Source organism: Phoenix dactylifera, chromosome 14 (assembly GCF_009389715.1).
Source record: "Phoenix dactylifera cultivar Barhee BC4 chromosome 14, palm_55x_up_171113_PBpolish2nd_filt_p, whole genome shotgun sequence".
Classification (NCBI taxonomy): Eukaryota; Viridiplantae; Streptophyta; class Magnoliopsida; order Arecales; family Arecaceae; genus Phoenix; species Phoenix dactylifera.
In genome coordinates, this window is record NC_052405.1 from 19,083,005 (window position 1) to 19,102,234 (window position 19,230).

Consider the following 19,230-nt stretch of genomic DNA (forward strand, 5'->3'; position numbering starts at 1 on the left):
TAGATTCTAGGATGAAGAATTGCTCCTTGTCATCCATCATGTGTCTTGAGCAGCCACTATCCAAGTACCAACAGTGTTTATTGAGCTTGGCTGCAAGACACTCCTACACAAGGAAATCATACAGTCTTAGGTACCCAAGTTTTCTTGGATCCTTCGAGGTTAGCTATGTTAGTTCCTTTTGGAACTCAAACCTTTTTAATATTTCTTTTAGCTTCTGTTTTTCTATAGTTGCATACATTAGCTTTATGTTCTATTCTACTACAACAAAAACATGTTACATCTTTAGCTTTACTTTTACCGGCTTTTACAAAGAAGTTTTTAAGAAATTTCTGTTTATTCTTAGGCTTATATCTTAAACCGGCTCTATTAAATACAGCTCTTTGACTATTAAGAATTATCTCTAGTTTTTCAGAGCTATAAGTAAACTTCTCAACAATAGGTTTATATTTTTTAAGTTCTTTTGTTAAGTTCAGTTTTTCTGTTTTTAGTAAGTTTAAATCTTTTGTAAAGTTATCTTTTAGAGTTTGATTGGTATTTTTCAAAACAAAGATTTTCTTTGTTAATCCTTCCTTTTCTTTAATTAAGGTTTTCATTTTTAGTTTCAGTATTTTATTGTTAATTTCAAGCTCTAGGTTTTCCTTAGTTCGATTTTCTTTGTTCTTAACTAGCTTTAATTCTTTGTTTCTAATGGTTAGTGCTCTATATTCATCCATTAACTCATTAAAAGCATCATATAATTCTTCAAAAGTAAAATCTAAATGGTTTTCAGTACTTACCTCATCCTCGTTGGCCATGAAGCAGAAATTGGCATTCTCCTCTTGTTCCTCTTTGGATGATGATGATGACTTATCGGAGTCAGTCCAGGTGGTGACAAGAGCTTTCTTCTTTTTGTGCTTGTTGACCTTCTTCAGCAAGGGACAGTCAGCTCTGAAATGACCGGGCTTCTTGCATTCATAGTATCTGATTCCCTCACTTTTCTTTTTCTTACCTTTATCCTTATTGAAGGAACCGAAGGAAATCTCTTCTTATGGAAGGGCTTCTTCCGATTGATGAATCTTCTGAATTTTCGCACAAGGAGAGCCTCTTCTTCATCTTCCTTATTGTCTTCTTCTTCACTACTGCTACTGCAAGAAAGATCTTTGTTAGAAGAGGTAGACTTGAGGGCAATTACCTTTTTCTTATGGGAGGATTCTTCTTCGCTGCGTTGTTTCATTGTGAGCTCATGCGTCATTAGGGATCCAAGAAGCTCCTTGAGTGGCAGCGTGTTCAAGTCTTTTGCTTCTTGGATTGCCGTGACCTTGGCTTCCCATGACCTTGGTAAAGAGCGAAGAATTTTCCTGACAAGATCACTGTTAGTATAACTTTTGCCAAGGCTTTTTAAACCATTGACAATACCAGTAAATCTGGTGAACATGCAAGTAATGGTTTCATTAGATTCCACTTTAAATAACTCATATTTATGAACTAGCATGTTGATTTTGGATTCTTTGACTTGATTTGTATCCTCGTGGGTAACCTCAAGCCTATCCCATATTTCTTTGGCAAAATTACAGGTGGAGATCCTATTGAATTCATTAGGGTCCAAGGCACAGTAAAGAACATTCATTGCTTTGGCATTTAGTTGTGCCTTCCTTCTATCGTTATCATCCCAATCTTTTTCAAGCTTGGGTATAGCAATGTTATCAATATAAATAGAAGAAATATATGGTCCATTAACTATGATGCTCCAAACATCATAATCTTGGACTTGAATAAATATCCTCATTCTAGCCTTCCAATAGGTATAGTTAGCTCCATTGAACAATGGAGGCCTATTGGTGGATTGCCCCTCGCTAAGGAAAGATCCAAAAGGGGCTGTCATCTTAATCTTTTACTCTTTTTAAAGATTGGAACACCAATCAATATGAGAGCACCTGCTCTGATACCACTTGTTGCCTAAGGAGACAACCCAAGAGGGGGGTGAATTGAGTTTTAATTAATTATTGACCAATTAAAAATAAGGTGAGTGATTAACTAAGCCTACTGCAAGTGAATTAGTTTGATCACTAGATGCAATGAGTGAAGAGAGAGAAAGAAACACGGTCCAATACAAACACAGAAGGTTTTATAGTGGTTCGGGGCCAACCCTTGCTCCTACGTCCACTTCCCAAGCCGCACTTGGGAGTTCACTATAATCCCTAGGATTACAATCGGTTGTTTTGCAAGCTCACAACCTAACTTGTTGTTTTCACGAGGTAACAACGAACTTGGTCGGTTTTGACAGGCTCACCGACTAGAACCACTCGATTGTTTTTTCAGGTTCACAATCAAACCTAGTTGGTTTTTTCCGGTTCACCAATCACAACCTTACACCGTTGGTTTTATCTTTGGCTCACCAACAAACCTTACAACCTTTGATTCAATCTCCTGATTGAATCAAGTATACAAAATAAGAGTTTATAGTTCACAAGAAGAAGCTTCTAAAAAAGCAAATAAGAAACAATATAAGCAAGATTGGGTTAGAAGCCCTCAAATAGATTTGAGATGAGGAAGTGGGGCTTCTCGATTTCTGAGTCTCCTCTTGAGTGAGCCGAAGGATGGAGAACAGTAGGCAGAGCCTTGAATGCAAAGGAAGCCTGTTGGGTTTGAGTTGAATGCATTTCTTCCTTTTTTTGCTTGGATTCACTTGCTTGAAGCTCTTGGTGGTTGAAAACCTTTAATGCTCAAATGGAATAACTCTTTTGTTGTCTACTACTGTTCACTCTAGCTATTTAAGCGATTTCTTTTGAAAAATAGCCGTTAGAGAGTGATTTGGAGCCGTTCTGACCCGTCTGCACAATCTGACAATGTATCCGTTGGGATCGGAGTCGACTCACGCAATCTAGAGTCGACTCCTTTGTTATTAGAGTCGACTCGCGCTTTTCTAGAGACGACTCCCCCACTATTTCAGATTTGAATTAAAGTGCATGCCTCGTCCTGGGGTCGACTCGGACCAAACTGGAGTCGACTCGCCAACAGCTGGAGATAACTCGGGCACTTAGGGGTCGACTCGTTCTTAGGGTTCCAGAAACTCAACTTTCTGTTTTTCTTTCTCGAGTTGACTCGGGTTTACTTGGAGTCGACTCGGCTGACTTGAGAGGCGACTCGAGATTTTTGGGAGATGTCTCATTCTCAGAGACCGGAAAATTGATTCTTTGTCTTTTGAGCTGTTCTGCCTCGGAGTCGACTCGGCTAACTTGAGGGTCGACTCTGAAACACTCGTAGTCGACTCGTTCACAGGATCTCCAAAACTGAGTCTCTGCCTTTCAGACTATTTTTCTCTGGGAGTCGACTTGGACAAACTTGGAGTCGACTCGCCAAGCGTTGGAGTCGACTCGCAACATTCTGGAGTCGACTCGGTAATAGGGTCTAAAATCTATCGTTCTGTCTTTCTGTCTGTTACCCTTTGGAGTCGATCCAGGACCATCTGGAATCGACTCGCCAAGCATCGGAGTCGACTCGCTAACAGGGTCTAAAATTTATCGTTCTGTCTTTCTGTCTGTTACCAGTCGGAGTCGACTCGGAGTGTTCCGGAGTCGACTCGAGCTTGTGCCAGAAACTTTAAGTGTCCCGGAGTCGACTCGTGATGCAGACTTTGGTTCAAATTGAGTTTAATACTTAGCCAAAATACTTTGAACCAAAGCTCGAGGCACTTAAACAGAAATTCATAAAGATTTGCCTGAAACACTAGATTGAATTCATTAGAACAACATAAGACATACTCATAATGCTTTGTGCCTATCAAAATCAATTAGGAAATACTCAATCACTCCACAAAATGTACTTTATGCAATAAATGATTACCTTTCTTGAAACATATGTCTTCATTGGTTTATATACTGCTCTGATACATATTGCATCTAATACAAATCAAAATCTGTAATAGTATCAAAATTCTCAATGTTGGTATCAGATATTATTTTTAACTTCCTTCCTTTTGTTGATGACAAAAAAGGGAAGAAATATGAAAAGAATTCTAATCTGAGAAATGAGAAATATGAAAAGAATTCTAATCTAAGAAATGAGAAATATGAAAAGAATTCTAATCTGAGAAATGAGAAATATATGAAAAAGAATACAAATCTCTGCACTAAAGCTAATATATAGGGGGAGATTTAAATTATGATAAAGAACAAGAACTCTGCATAATTCGAATGTTTGTAATTGATAGGGGGAGACATTTCTCCTTAATCTGTTGAAATTATGCATATATCTCTGAATGTCATATTTGCTCTGAACTGCATTATAAAATTCTGATAATTGCAGTGAAATTTATTGCAAATTTTTTTTTTAACTTAATGGTTTTGTCATCATCAAAAAGGGAAAGATTGTCAATCCTAAAGAATGAATTTTGATGATTACAAAATACTTGAGATCATGTTGTGTACTAATGACATTGGTCTAATTGTGAAGATTTATAAGTCAAAAAAAATCAGAAGGAATGAAGCAATGCAAAATCATAAGTTCTTCGCAAATATCTCATTGGACATGTTCTAAAAGGAAATGATCTTAATCTAGTCTATGGAGATCAGAGAAGAAGTCTAAAGTTTTCTGTTTGAAAGACTTGAGTCAACTTCTAAGCAAAAAGGACAAGTTTAAGTTGATTCTGATAAGTTTTATTCAAGGAACACAATCAAAGAGTCGACCCCCGCAAAACATGAGTCGACCCTTGGGTAGTTTAAAGCAAACAGAAAGTTTTTACCGCCTGAAAAAAGCTTGAAGAGTCAACCCTTGTTAAAAATGAGTCGATTTCCAAAATTGAAGAGTCGACCCTTGCGTTTGAAGAGTCGACCCCTGCTCAGTCTCAGCACCGGCCGAAAAACTAAAGATGAGCCGACTCTTGTGTTTAAAGAAGCGACTCCTAATGAAGATTAGTCGACCCTTGTATTTGAAGAAGCGACTCCTGATTAAGATGAGCCGACCTTTAAGAATTAAGAGCCGACCCTTTGAGGATGACACAGCAAAAGCCTTCTCGACTATTTGAAGTGCCGATCCAGAATGAACATGAGTCGACCCCTGAGCTACAAGAGTCGACCCTTGTACTGCTGGGACCACAACGGAAAGCTGTGAACGACTTTTGTTTTCTTTTGTAACAGAAAAAGATTCTCATTAGAACGGAAAGAAAGGAATTCAAATCCCACCGAAGAATTTGTCTATAAATACGAGGGAACCTGAGAATGGAAACAAAGAGGAAAGGAAAAAGATTCTATAAGAAAACAAAAAGGTTTCCACTGAGAAAAAGAGAGAAGAAAAGCTTAACAGTTCATCATCCTCACCGGCACTGAATCTAAAACTTTCTCCTGTGAGGAAATCAGTCGAAGCTTCTCCCTGCATTGTGAAGAGCTGTTGTTCGGACATTGGAACATCCTTCCATAGCCAACTTCTTCATCGGCTTCAGCTTTTATTTTCATTGATTTACTCATTATATTCTGAAGCTTTGAGTTTTCTAGTTACAACATTCTTTTAGTTGGATTAATTGTTGCTGTAACAGTTTCATTGATTAGAAACTTGTAAAGGCTCTTCCAAGCCTCGATTGGAAGTTGCTGAATAGGGAATATTCAGCAAGGGAAAAGTTTCTGGTTGGTTTATCTGAAAACCAACTGGGTTGTTTGTGAGCTCGGAAAAACAAACAGTGTAAAATTTTTGGTTGGTTTGTCTGAAAACTAAATGGGTTGTTTGTGATCCCAAAAAATAAAAGGTTTTCGGTTGGTTGCCTGAAAAAACCAACTGGGTTTTGATTGAGCCCGGAAAAGAATCAGGCTGTAATCTGCTGGGTTATAGTGAAATCTCAAGCTAGGCTTGAGAAGTGGACGTAGGTGCTGGGAGTGCACCGAACCACTATAAATATTGGTGTTTGTGATTGTGTTTCTTCTCTTCCTTTCCTCTGCATATTTCTGACAGTTCTCATAACTTTATTCACTGTCATATTTGTGCATTCTTATTTCCACTGCTGAATTTTTAAGATAAAAGTAACTCATACTCTCTTCACGTTTTAACTTTAACTATTTTTTAAAGAGACCCAATTCAAACCCCCCCCCCTCTTTGGCTGCACCTTTGGGCAACACCTCACCAAGGCCGGAGCTTCGGAGAAGGTCGCAGCCTCGGCGCATAACGAGACCATGGAGGGGACTGAGGTCCCGGGCCCACGCCTCAGCTCGGAATCCGGCCCGGGTGGCTGGATTATCACGGCGATCTTGGGGACTTGGTTGGTAGGTGCGACCATCGCTCGGATGGGAGGATCTTCCCCAGTCATCGACTGGGGTACCTCGGCCTCTTCTGTGGGCCCCCGGCTAGGTCCGACCAGAAAAGGGGTAGCAACCTCGGGCTCTTCCTACTCGGCCTCGAGGCTGGAAGTGACTCTTGCCTTCTTCGGCCTCCCCTCAAGACGGACCCCTTTGGGGGCGGCCCTCTTCCTCCTGTATGTGGCCATCAACGTCTTGGTGTTAAAAATCATCCCTGCGATATTTGAAGACAAAAAGTCTTGTCAGCATCCTCAACATAAAAAGGAAAGAAGGAAAAGTCAAATTACTCTTACTCGCGGGATGAGCCAGGCTCAAGCCAAGATTCACCAAGGCCTCCTCACTGAGCAGGTCGGGGAGACGAGGAGTCTCTTTCAGTCCGAGCAAACTATCTAAGGTTTTCTGCTCGGACTGCGACAACTGCGGGAGCCTATTATTCACCAAGGCCAATGGAAAGCTCTAGGTCGGATTAAATCCCCACGACCGTTCGGAGGAAATGTAGAAAAAATTATCCTTCCATCCATGGATGGAAGTGGGCAGGCCCCCAAACAACTTGCGACCTCCTCGAGGGGAGAAGTACCACCACCCTTTATCTACAGGGTTGCCTTTAATATAAAGCAACTCCTGAAGACATTTACTAAGGGGGAGAAGCAGTGTGCCAGGCAGAGGGTGAGAAAGCCGATGATTAGCCTCTATGAATTCGGGGCAAACTGCGCAAGCACCAGGCCATACGCCGTCAAAAGCTCACCCACAAACCCATGAAGAGGAAATCTCAGCCCTACTTGGAGTGTATCTACGTACACCCCGACCCAACCGTTGGGTGGGTTGGTGACTCGGCCTTCGAGATCCGGAAGTTCAAGCACGAACTCCGGAGGAATGAAGAATCGGGCTCGAACCGAGCCTAGATCCTCGTCGGTCATGAGCGAGCCCATTCCATATGGGCTCGGGCCCACCTCAAGTTCAACCTCTTCCATCTTGGAAGATGCTGGAGCTCGCAATGGACCTACATCGAACATCGATGCCCTCGTTGGAGAGTCTATTGCCCTGGTTTTAAGATTAAAGGAAAAAGGAGGAGGAAGACGAAAGACTCTCCGAGTGACCAAAAGAAGGGATAAAATGCCTACCCAAAAGCTCGTCGGAAAGAGGCGGACGGGCGAAGAAAGAGAATGACTTCCGGAAGAGGAAATCAACAGGTGGCGCAAAAGCTAGCCGAGAGCTCCCAAGAATGCCCGGAAGAAAGCTCCAACACCCCGGCAACGACGACTGAGGAAAGAAGATCAGGAACAGGGGGAGGGTCAAGCAACGACCCTATGACCCCTTCTTCAGGCCTTATATAGGCCTCTGCAGCGGCTCCGATCGGACAACCTAAATAATCATACGGCCTGGGATTCGCTATGTGGCGAGCTCTAAGACGACCTCAACAAATCTCTCCGAATCGCCTCACTAAATGCTGATCATTATGGAGGGCGCTCCAGAGCTCGAAATATTGATGATTGACCTCCCGCCTTCCACCGAATGATACGCTTTGGAGAACGGAGCATTAATGGCCGACTCCTCATGTTCCGCCAGACGAAACGCTTCGGGGAACGGAGAATTAATGGTTGAAACCCTTCTCGTCCCGATCCAACAACTCTCCAGAAAGGAACACCCACGTGGAACCCTGAAAAATTTCTATGGAAAATTCCATCCCAAAAAATTTAGTAGCTCGGATGTCCCAAGTCCGACGTCAAGCTCTCGGCCAAGAAGTGCGCTGAAGCATATCCAGTTCGGTACGTGCCTCTTTTTGTTTATGTAACAGAAGCGCTGGACGATTAGGAGTCTGACTACTTCCATCGTCCGAGCTACCAGGTAGCTCGGCCTCGGAAGTGGGGGGCAAATGATAGAGGAAAAAATGGATCGTCCAGCCCGCAACTAAAAGACCGTCCAGTTTCGGCCCAGTAAACATCAACGACGATCGGTTGAATCTTCACTTTGGCCCAGGGCCAGCTTGTCCTTGGAACTCCGCCGAAAGCTCCACCACCTCCAGACATTCGTCGGTTCCTCTGACCAAGTTCGAGGTACCATCAGACAATCGCCGACCCGCCCCGGCTAAGCTCAGGGCGCCGACCCCAGCGATATGCTCCGACCCTCAAGCTCGGGGTGCTCCTCCGAGCACATTTCGGAATCCGGGAAGCCGAGCTACTCCCAGCCGACCTCGTCAAACGCATTACGCGACTACTTAACGAGCTCGATTTCACCAACGACCACACCCATGTGCAGGCCTACGCCCACCTACGTGGCTGTACTCCTCGACGCTACCGTGTCATATCTCCATAACCGGCCAACAGCAGTCAAACGGTACTTTGACTACTCCGGCCATACCCTGCTGTGACTGTCAACACCCTACCGTTCTCAAGAACAGGCTATACCGTACGTCACCAGCCAGCCTGAGCTGCGCGCCATCCGGCTCAGAGCCACGCCCCCTCATGATGAGGACTGACAGTCCTCTACCACCTGGGCCTCTTCATCGAGGCTATAAATAGCTCGGTCATGTAATTTCTAAGGGATCTTTGGCTGGACTAAATTTACCCATTCTAACTTGATCGTCGGAGGACCCTCACTGGAAACACCGAGAGGCTTTGTGCAGGTCCGCGGCCGTTGTGCAGGAGGTGGCTCTCGTCTTCCCCTTTTCAGCACCAGCAGTTCCCTCGGCTTCACCAGCGTGGTCACCCCCGGGCCATATTCGAACCACAACAACTGCAATGGAATTTCAAACTCTATCGGTAAAGTTGCATTTATTTATTTTGACAACAAAATAAGAGTTTTCAAATAAATGCCCGTACAACATTTTATCTGGTGCCTAATAATAGTTCTATTCATCATTGGCACAGTTTGATTTATGGATTAAACTAAAAAATAATTGTTGTAAATGGCACAGCTGATTTTAGAATAAAATGGGATAAAATAGTGTTCTTTTTTCTTTTGGGTACAACAATGCAGCTCCGGTGTGGTTGCCAAGACATTATATTATGCTCATACCAAAAGATATTACACAATGCAATGAATACACTAAATTGACCAAAATCTCTTTGGTTTATTTATGCTATATATAAAAATAATGGTTTTAAAATCAAAAAATATTTTCTTCTGATCTAGTCAGTCAATATTTTGTATGGAGCCTGCCCTAACCCCCCGGCGACTCGCATATATTTAAAAAATACATTTATTATCTCATGGGCTTTTTTATTATTAACTATGATAAGTACAATTTTTGGACCTTTTTCATTAAGCTTCTGAATAAATTCAGTTATATCTTTCGCCCTAATTTAACTCTCAAACTGGACTCCTCAATAAAAATTGAACCCTATTACTCGGTTTTCTTTTCTCTTCTTTCCTCAAATATGCATTGCTCTAATTTGATTATAAAAAGGTCGTTTGGTACCAAGCATGTTAACCAGACGAAAAAAATTGATTATGAAAGGATTGCTTGGTGCCAAGCATGATAACCAGACAGAAATTCCTTTGATCAATCACACAACGCAATATAATGTAGGCTATTGACATGTCTCAAGGTAGGTAGCCTGATAGGCCCCTCGCTTGTAGTAGGTAGTATATGGTTTTTTGCTGACGTTCTGGTAGGTGCCTTCGAAGACCAGTGAGTTCATCTAATCATATGTGAAGATGGTGGGTCTGCGGGTGCCACTACTTAGTCCTTGTCTAAGGCTACGAATGGACCAAGTCGGACATGGGCATTGCCTAATTTTGGACTTGAATCTGACGTATTGGTTGATTGGGTCAAGTTGGGTCCTATTCATGAAAAATTTAGACTCAAAAAGTCACTTAGGGCTTGGTTCCAGGTCAAGCATAACCAAGATGGTACTCAAAATGTTCAACTCAAGGTTGGGTTTGCAATTCTGGTCAAGCATATAGCTATCCTTTTGTTACTATATAGTAATTGATAATCAAATAGAATCATTAAGACTGCTTTAGCAAGATTAAAGGAATTTCAAATTAAACATAGATTTTCATTTTTAGTTTGATCCAACAAAATGATCATTCTTAAGGTACAAGTTTGCAAATTACAATTTTATTTTTATACTTGAGAATATTGTATATAGAAATCCAAATAAACAAACAATAAGTTTTTAAGTATATTGAGAGTAGCAAAGGAGGTGGGGTTGTTCCTTCACCTCACTAACTATTTCCCTTCTTGTCCCGTCCAGGTGCCAAGTAGCCAGATGGCAAAAGGTCTAATAGGTGCATGAGAGTGTTGGGCATTAATACAACCGGAAAGAGGGTGATCGAGGGACTGTCATGCTCCGAATTCGGATCATGACAAGGCAGTGCTATTGCAAACCTTTGCCCACAATAACAAGCAGCCACTCAAAACTTCAAATCAATTATGAACAATTTCATTCACGAATGTAATCAAATGTTTCATCATTAAGGATTAATACAGAGCTTCTAAAAATATCAACATTTAATATTCCATTTTTTATAACCCTAAATGTTGCCCTAGGTGACAATCCAAGAGGGGGGGGGGGGGTGAATTGGTTTCTTCTAAATTTTGGTGTTTTAAAAGCTTTCTTAATTAAGTGCGGTGGTTGCTTTCTTAGATTATTTGAATGAGTTAAACTAGAACAACGATGGAAGATAATGCAAGAATAAATGTAACCACAAGCACAATACAAACACAACAATATATAGTGGTTCGGTGCTCTCCTTAGCACCTACGTCCACTCCCCAAGCGACCCCTTGGGAATTCACTATAATCTCGCGGATTACAGTTGGATTGTTTTTCGGGCTCACAATCCAAAAACCTTTGTTGGTTTTTCGGGCTCACCAACGAACCTATACACTTTGGTTTTCCGGGTTCACCAAAAACCTTTGTTGGTTTTACGGGCTCACCAACGAACCTATACACTTTGGTTTTCCGGGTTCACCAAAAACCTTTGTTGGTTTTACGGGCTCACCAACGAACCTTTACAAATAGTTTGATAAACAAAAAGGAAAGATTCAAACTCCTAAATGAGCAAATGAAACAATATTAACTACAAAGAAGAGTTAGAAAGTATTTATCGCTTTGAAGTGGCTTTGCTCTTCTTTGTCAAGGATGCTTCACTCTTCAAGGGAGGATGGAGCTCTTGATGACTCTTTGAATCTGGTCAACCCCTTTCTTTGATTCTTGAATGAAGCACTTGAATGAAGAAGATTAGGGCACTTTTGTTTTCTTGTGTACTCTTTGATATCTCTTTCAAAAGTTGTTCTATCTGATGAATAGTGCCCCTTTAAATAGCTTCCCACATCCTTTGGACAAGCCCCAATGGTTAGATTTGAAAAACTAGCCGTTACTGACCTTGGGAAGGACAAAAAGTACATCTGCAGAACTAGCCGTTATGCTTCAGCCCGTGTTTGGGTCGGCTCAACCTGTCCTTGGGTCGACCCAACATTCACTTGGGTCGACTCAAACATTCCTTGGGTCGACCCTCTCAGAAAACACAGAAACTTGAAATTTCAGCCTTCCTTCCCATGGGTCGACCCAACCATTCTTTGGGTCGACTCAAAGTTCACTTGGGTCGACTCAACTTCTTCTTGGGTCGACCCTCTCAGTAATTCCAGAGAACCATTTTCTGTCTGCCTTTCTGTCTTGCCTTTGGGTCGACCCTCTCAGGGTTTGGGTCGACTCAAGCTTGGGTCGACTCAACCACTGTTTGGGTCGACCCTCTCAGTAAATCCAGAGAACATATTTCTTTCATGTTTTGAGGTTCTTGAAGTTTGGATCGACTCATGCTTACCTTGGGTCGACCCAACTCACTGTTCATCTGTGCCAATTTTGCAGAAGTGTGCCAAATGACTTCTTGATGTGCCGAGGTCGACCCAATCAACCTTTGGGTCGACTCAATCTACACTTTGCTGCATCTCAAGGTTAGATTCATTCAAATGAACAAAGACATGTATCTATATCAATTCATACAAATATACTGAGAGTAATGAACTTATAAATGAAGTATCAATTTAACTTATAATATACTCTAGATAATTGCTTGTTAATCATCAAAATAACACTATCATCCTCAATCTCCCCCTTTTTGATGATTACAAAATAAAGAGTATAAGCCTATTGATACTTGTCTTTAAAAATAGTTTATAAAAGGGTTTAAATTGCTGAATTTCAGCTTTTCATATATAAGAGTGAAATCTCCCCCTATATTATTTAAATGTTGCCAATTTGACTCTTTGAATTGCTCCCCCTTTCATTTATAATTCATTAGCGATGAAACTTCAAAAATTTGAGATAAAATATGAGTTTCAGGTTATGTATCGGGGTGCCAGAGGTGCGTGCCAAATTCTGAATTTATATGTGCCAAATTCTGAAATTTGATAGAAATTTTTGATTTAATCAATTTCATTGTTACAAATTGCTCCCCCTTAGATGTATAAGCTTTCTTATATGATTTTTAATTTGTTTGCCCAATTATTTCTCTTTTCTTGCATAAATTCTTATTTCTTTTTCTCTACTTCTCCTTTCTTTAACTTTCTTTACTTTTGCTCTTATTATTCTTTCTTTACTTACTCTAAAGATATCTTTACTTCTCCCCTTTTTGTTGCTTTATCTAATCTACACAAAATCTTTACTTCTCACCTAAGATCTTTACTTCTCCTCGAATAAATACTCTTTCTTTACTTCCTAAAATAAATAAATACTCTTTCTTTACTTCTCCCCCTTTTTGTTATCATCAAAAAGATACATGGGAAAGATGCAATAAACAACAAACTTCAAACTTCATTGATCAAAATAGGAACATTTTCATACATTCATGTCCAAAAACAAAAAAACAGATACAATGTTCCTTAATCAAGATTTAAAGATACATGATAAAAGCAAGATACATATGAGAATTAGATATCTAGCCTAGGCTCTAAACATAGATGCTAAGATCAGCCTAGGGAGACTCTAACGGCTGGGATCTAGTCCTCATCCTCCTAGTGTACATGGCGAGGGGAGGTCGAGCCTGGTGAGACTGTGTCTGGCGTGGAGCACGACGAGCTGGATGACTCTGTGCCGAAATCTCTGACTCAGCAGCCTGTGGCACAGATGGTCCATGGGTCTCTCTCTCTCCGGAGTGCTCCTATCTGCTGCCTCAGATCACTGATCTCAGCAGACATGACATCCAACCGGGCGTCCAATCGGCTCGTCAGCCCGTCAGTGATAGTCCTCGCCTGAGCTGACATGAGCTCAGTCATCCTGCTCCAGAACTCATCCGTATCTGTCGGAGGAACGGATGACGATGGTCCAGCCTCTGAGGGTGCAGTAGGATGATCCATATGCTCCTCATCCTCATCCTCTGGTGCATCTCCCTCTGGCGCCTCACCCTGAATGCCTGCTCCAGTGTGAATCCACTGCCCGTTCACTTTCTCATATCCCATGCGTATAAGTGTCCGTGCAGTGTATGTATCAGTATGATGCAGACTCTTGGATGCCTCCTCCTCGAGAGGTAAACCGTGCTGACGGAAAATCAAGGTGAGTATCATACCATAAGGTAGTGATACCCTGTTGCTGCACATTACCTTCCTCATCTGTCTCAGTATCATAGCCGGAAGATTTAGGGGAATCCCCCGAATCATACACTCCATCACAGCTAGATCTCGCTCTATGATGAGATCGAATCTCCCGGTCTTTGGAAATAAAATCCTATTGATCATATTGAGCAGTAATCTCATTTCAGCGGAAAGAGAACTAGCTATTACCTTCGTGGAAAAGTCGAAGTTCTCATTTTCCATGATCAACTGTAGAGCTCTCATTTTGTTTTCTGGCTTTTCCGGAGTGGCTCCTATGCAGGGTAGATGAAGTAGCTCACTCAAGCTCTCCTCGGAAACTCGAATTCGAACCCCTCGAACTTCCGAAACAAGCTCTTCCATACCAGTTTTGAGGAAGGCATAGAACTCTTGTACCAATCCGGGGTAGATAACCACATCTAGGGAGCAAAGATACTCCCAACCTTGCCTTTGGATCCATTCCCAAATCCGAAACCCTTCTTGATTGAAGAACTCGGAATGGATCCTTCTCCCCGTTGTAACCGGCCTCCCCGCAAATCTTGCAAGTATCACTGAGGGGGAAGGAGGAGGAGGGCCCTCCGCACGTGCCTCACATCGTGGAGACACGGGAGATGGCTCGGTAGGTTGCCTTTCCTCCCGTTGGATCCGTGTCACTCTTCCGGATCTCTTGGCTACGGCTCTTTTGGGTCTCATTTCTCTAAGATCTCAAGGAAATCTACTGTTTGGAGATGATTGGAGAAGATTTGAGAGTGGGAAAAAGGTTTTTCGGAAGAAGACAAAGGGCAAACAGTGCCCTAGAAATGCTCTCGGGTCCCCTTTTAACAGTGGGGTCCCGACGTTGGGTCGACTCAACGTTGGGTCGACCCTATTCTGGGTTGGGTCGACCCAAGTGCAGACTTTTTCTTTTCTCTTCCTTTTTGCTTCTAAAAAGTTTTCCTTGCTTCCAGTCCTTATAAACTCTTTATGGGACAATCATACATGAGTAAGGAATCTATGGATAACAAATTTGACTCATGTTTCATGGGATTTTTGAAATTAGAGGAGTGTATCATGAGACTTCTAGCTCCCTTTTATATTTCTTCAATAAAAAGGATCACATATGCCTAATTCCCTCCTTAGCATGCAGAATCTATCTTCACTCAATGGTTTCGTAAATATGTCGGCTAATTGTTTTTCCGTGCATATATGCTCAATACATACATTTCCATTTTGCACATGATCCCTAATAAAATGGTACCTTATTTCTATGTGTTTGGCTTTGGAGTGCTGAACTGGATTTTTAGTAAGATTGATAGCACTAGTATTATCACACTTAATAGGAATATTATCTAGTTTAACTCCATAGTCCTCTAGTTGTTGCTTGAGCCATAATACTTGAGCACAACAACTACCAGCAGCTATGTATTCAGCTTCAGCTGTGGACAGTGCCACTGAATTCTGCTTTTTACTAAACCATGATACTAAGTAATTTCCTAAGAATTGACATGTGTCACTTGTGCTCTTTCTATCTAATTTGCATCCGGCAAAATCAGCATCTGAATATGCAAGCAAATCTAGACAGGAGTCTCTCGAGTACCATAATCCTATATTGGTAGTTCCTCTTAAATATCTAAGGATTCTCTTAACAGCACTTAAATGTGACTCCTTAGGATCCGATTGGTATCTAGCACATATCCCTACACTAAATACAATGTCGGGTCTACTAGCAGTAAGATAGAGCAAGGATCCAATTAGTCCTCTATAGAGCTTAATATCAACACTCTTTCCTTTTTCATCTTTGTCTAGCTTACTAGTAGGATTCATTGGAGTGCCAATTCCCTTATGATTTTCATTCCCAAACTTCTTTAGTATTTTCTTTGTATACTTAGTTTGATGAATAAAAATGCCTTCTTTAGTTTGTTTGATTTGTAAACCTAGAAAGAAGCTTAGTTCTCCCATTAGACTCATTTCAAATTCTCCATGCATTAAATCAGCAAATTCTTTGCACAGAGTATCATTAGTGGCACCAAAGATTATGTCATCTACATATATTTGTACCACTAATAGATTTTTGTCCTTTCTTTTGAGAAATAGATTTTTATCTACATTTCCTCTACTAAAGTTATTATCAAGCAGAAATTTACTTAAACGATCATACCAAGCCCTAGGTGCTTGCTTTAATCCATATAATGCCTTATGTAGTTTAAACACATGATTTGGCAATTCATGATTCTCAAATCCTGGAGGTTGTTCTACATATACTTCCTCCTCAATAATACCATTTAAGAATGCACTCTTCACATCCATTTGATATAATTTGAAATCCATGAAACATGCAAATGCTAGAAGTAATCTAATAGCCTCTAATCTAGCTACAGGAGCAAATGTCTCATCAAAATCTATTCCTTCTTCTTGATTGTATCCCTTAGCTACAAGTCTAGCCTTATTTCTTATAACTAATACATTTTCATCTAATTTATTTCTAAATATCCATTTTGTTCCAATTACTGAATTATGCTTTGGTCTTTCAGTTAATGTCCATACATTACTTCTTTTGAATTGATTTAATTCTTCTTGCATGGCATTTATCCAATTAGTATCTTTTTCAGCTTCTTCATAAGTCTTAGGTTCTAATTGTGAAACAAAAGCAAGATAATCATTTAAATTTCTAAGAGATGATCGAGTTCTTACCCCTTGTGATGGATCACCAATGATTAAGTCTTTAGGGTGTCCATATGCATACCTCCATTCCTTTGGCAAATTTTGGGGTTGTGGTGGCACGCAATCATCTCCCTTATCTTGATTTGGCACGTCATCAATATTCAACTTTTCAAAGTCGATAATTCCTATATCATCATCAACAATATTTTCTTTCCTAGCAGACTCACTATCAGACTCATCAAATATAATATTGACTGACTCTTCTACTACTAAGGTTCTTTTATTGAATACTCTGTATGCCCTGCTAGATGTGGAGTATCCTAAAAAGATACCTTCATCTGACTTGGCATCAAATTTACTTAGATCCTCCTTGCCATTATTTAAGATGAAACATCTACATCCAAACACTTTAAAATATTTAGCAGTTGGTTTCTTATTCTTCCAGAGTTCATAAGGAGTTTTCTTGGTTATAGGTCGTATTAAAACTCGATTTAGAATATGGCAAGAAGTGTTTATAGCTTCAGCCCAAAAGTACTTTGGAAGATTTGACTCACACAACATTGTGCGTGCCATTTCTGCCAATGTCCTATTTTTCCTTTCAACAACCCCATTTTGTTAAGGCGTTCTAGGTGCTGAAAATTGATGTGATATTCCATTTTTAGTGCAAAATTCTTCAAAGTGTTGATTTTCAAATTCCGTACCATGATCACTTCGAATTGCTACTAAGGTGAGTTTCTTTTCATTTATGATATTATTATATAGTTTCAAAAATTCTGAGAATGCTTCATTCTTATGTGCCAAAAATGAAACCCATGTATACCTTGAGAAATCATCAACAATAACTAGTCCATATTTCTTCCCTCCTAGACTTGTAGTTCTAGTAGGTCCAAATAAATCCATGTGTATAAGTTCAAATGGTCTAGTTGTTGATACTACATTCTTCGATTTGAAAGATGATTTAGTTTGTTTTTCCAATGAACATGGTCCACATATTTTGTCCTTTTCAAAGATCAATTTTGGCACGTCTTTTATTAATTCCTTCTTAACTAGTTTTAATATTAATTCCATACTTGCATGTCCTAATCTTCGATGCCAAAGCCAACTAGTTTCATTTTTCTTTTCTTCATTAGTAATTAAGCATAATCCATTTTTCTTGCCTAACTCATGAAGGTCTACTAAGTAAATATTTCTTTGCCTTTGTCCTACAAGTACAATGCTATTATCTTTAGGATTAGTGATTATGCATACAGATGCTTCAAATGTAACTTTAAACCCTTTATCACAAAATTGACTTATGCTAAGAAGGTTATGTTTCAAACCCTTAACTAATAAGAGATTTTCTACAAAAATAGATGGAGCAATGAAAATTTTACCCTTTCCAATGATATGCCCTTTACCATTGTTTCTGTTGCTGGTGGTCCAAACCGAGAACGATTGGCACAGCGGTGTGAACGGGGTTCCGTTTGAGTTGCCTTGGTTGGTGTTGATCGCGCTCCACCTTCCACTGGGAAACCTGCAAGCAAGCCTCGCACCACCACTGGGGTAGTGGGGGCCCTCCGACGATCAAGTCAGAGGAGATTGGAGGAGAGGGAGAGATAATAGTAGCAAGTAAGAGAATGCTCTGGAAGTTCTTGCTTACCCTCCCCCTTCTCCCCCCAGCCGCATATATACCCAGGCTGGGGGGCCCTTTTGGGGGGTTGGTCATCGTGTAGCACGATGGAGCTACCACTGACATGGCCGTTACAGGGCGTCGTGGGGCAGCGCTGGGTACGGCCATGACAGGGCGTAGTGGAGCTCCGCTTTGTACGGCTGTTACAGGGGATCGTGGAGCAGCGCCGGATACGACAGTTGCAGGGAGTAGTGGAGCAGAGGGCCGCGGCGTGCCTCTGGGAAATAGCCTGTCGTTGTCGAGAGATGTCCGACTCGGGATCGGGCTGCGGAGACGAAGATGTCCGACTCGGGGTCGGATTGCTGGATCAAGGGGCAGCCGACTCGGGGTCGGGCTGCGGAGCCGAAGATGTCCGACTCGGGGTCGGATTGCTGGATCAAGGGGCAGCCGACTCGGGGTCGGGCTGCGGAGCTGAAGATGTCCGACTCGGGGTCGGATTGCTGGATCAAGGGGCTGCCGTAGTCTCCCTGGGCGCGCGTGCCGGTCACGTGGGGCATGGTGGCTAAGTTCCCCCGTAACAGTAGCCCCCCACTTCCGAGCCTGAAACCAGAAGGGGAACGGGTGAAGGGAGTGATGCTTCGAGATTGCCGCCATCCCTCGAAGAGGCGCGCGCGCTTCGAGCTCCCCGCCTTCTTTATGGCGTACGGCGGTTGTTGCTGACCTGGCAGTCTGAGGATTTCGGCGGACATCCCTCCTTAATGGCGTCGATTCGCCTTTGGGGCGCGAGCGACCCTTCGGCAGCCAGGCGTCCTCTGGCGTCACCGAGGCGTCACCCACCTTTCCGCCTATTTAACCGGGGGCCCTCCTCCGTCCGCCTTTCTCTTTACAGACATCTTCGAGTTTCTCCTTTGCGCTGCCGCCATTGCCGTCGGACTGTTCGCTTGCTCCTCCTTTGACGCTCTCGGAGCCGTTCTTCCTTTTCTTCCGGTGAGTTGCCCCATTCTTCAATTTAAGGCTCTCCATACTTTCTCCTTTTGTATTAGGGTACTCCAGTCGTTCCGGTCCTTTCCCCCTTCTTGACCCCGTCCTGACCGTAGATTCACTGGCCATTAGGGATGGGCGAAGTGAGAGCAGACCGCATTAAGACGGAGCTGGTCGCTGAAGACCTAGATAGGTTCGTGGCTCGAT